Genomic DNA, 2,013 nt, shown 5'->3' with positions numbered 1-2,013 from the left:
TCTTAGGAACTTGGAGTTGGAAGAGTTTGGGTTAACAGTGATGGCGGGGAGCAGAGATGCAGGCCGAGAGCACGCGCCCACCGCGTCCAGGTTCCAGGAGCGCTTGCCCTCTGGGATGATGGAGCCTTTCCTTCACCACCCAACTCAACTCACCCCTTCGAAGGACCAGAGAATGGCGTGCTTGTTTCTTCCTCTTTAGGCAAACTTAAAAAGAAAGAAAACATCATGCCCGCAGAGCAGAAGAAAGTCTTGGGAATGAAGCTGTTTGGTTCGGGCCTCGTGGCCGCCCGCAGGCTGACGCAGAGGGAATTCTGAGCCTCCGCAGGGGGGGCCGCTGCAGAGGCGTGGGGCGCGGCGGGACACGGGGACCCCTGTCCGGCGTCTCGGTCCCCCACCCCCCTGCCCCGCACCGGGCCCTCTCCCACCAGGAAGCCAGCCAGGGCAAGTAAACAGCCAGATTTCTCAGACGCTCCTTGAAACAAAACCGCCATTGTTTCTGTCCAAGCTGCTTTCAGGGAAAACAACACGTTTTTCCACTTTGGAGCCTTTATAGCTGCAGATATCCTGCGTGCTTTCCCCTCCACAGCCTGAGAGCTGTGGTCTTTTGTTCCTCTGCTGAGGAAATACTCTTGGAACTTGGAACAGCAGGGCTCTGGAGCCCTGGCCCCAAAACTGCCCCCAGGCCACAGCAGCTGGGGACCCTCCTGCCTCCAAAGAGCCCTGCTCCCCAGACCCCCAGGATGACCCCAGGTTCCTTGTTCCCCGTGACCCCCAGGACCCCCTGTGATCCCCAGGATGACAGCCACACCCTTAGCACAGGCTCCTGTGTGCTCCCATCCCAGGCTCCTCCCAGCTTGCACCTCTCGAACCAAGTCTCCAGGGTCCCCAAGCACGCTCTTCCTGCCTGAAGCGCCCCTCCCCCTGCCAGATTCTTCCCCTGGGTGTGCTTTAGGGACCCCTGAGTGAGACAGGAGGAGGACCTTGGGGCCAGAAGGCCTTGCAGTCAGAAGCAAATTGGAGAGTTACCTTTGGCCTCCAAAAGCTCGGAAGGGTGGTCTCTGTCGGGACTCAGCTGAAGATGGGGGTCTTGGGCCGATGTATGGAGGGTCCTGCCTGCCTGTGGGGACTTCCTGGTCCCCTGAGCTGGGAGGGGGCCTGCAGAGGTTAGAGGTGGAGCATGCTGCCCTGGAGCGTGGGGGATGAAGGGAGTCTTGCTCCAGCTAGCAGGAGCAGGGAGTCCAGAAAGGTCGATGCTGCATGGGCTCCTTTTCCCTTGTGAGAGAAACCCTGGACCCGAGTGCCAACCCACCCTCATGCTTCCCTTTCCCCCACCCTGGCAGGTGTGGACCCGAACCCCATCTTGGGGCATGGCTAAGCCCCCCTGCTCCTCCGGCCCCACAACCTGGCCTTCCAGGGCTGACCCCTCACTTCCTGTGTGAGTTACAGACATTTGGAGAGGACATGTCCCACCCACAAGGGACCTGCCACCAGGTCACCCCGAGTCTCGACCTCTTAGAGCCATAAGCCTACCCTACAGGTGTGGCTAGAGTTAGGCCATCAGCCTGGCCTTGAGACTGATTTCCACAGGGTGGAAAGCACAGAGAAGGCCTGCAGGCCACCCCCTCCCAGCCCTCCCTGCTTCCTGTGGCTGGGAAGCCGCTTGCTGTGCGTGGAGGTGGGGGTGCCGCCAGGGGCCTGAGCCATTCCTGGGGCTGCTGGAGGGAGGCCGGGAGCCAAGAGGGAGTGCAGAGCTCCTGGATCTCCCTGACAGCAGCCCTTTCTCGGAGGTTCCCTGTGGGTTGGAAAGGGGGCCTTGAAGGCCCTAGGTGCCTAAGGACTTGGGGGCTGTCTGCTCCCTGAGCCACGGGAAGCCCTCACACCCCGGAGAACCGGAGAACCGCAGAGCAGAAGCCGGATGCAGGCTGCTGCCAAACCAGCTTCCCCCATGGCCAGGGCCGGTCTGCGGATTCAAGTGCTCGTCGCGCCCCCCCCCCCACTGCCGGGCTGGGCCGC

This window comes from Ursus maritimus, unplaced genomic scaffold (genome assembly GCF_017311325.1).
Source record: "Ursus maritimus isolate PB19 unplaced genomic scaffold, ASM1731132v1 scaffold_19, whole genome shotgun sequence".
NCBI lineage: Eukaryota > Metazoa > Chordata > Mammalia > Carnivora > Ursidae > Ursus > Ursus maritimus.
The sequence above is the reverse complement of the archived record's forward strand: the minus strand, read 5'-3'. Positions refer to the sequence as shown.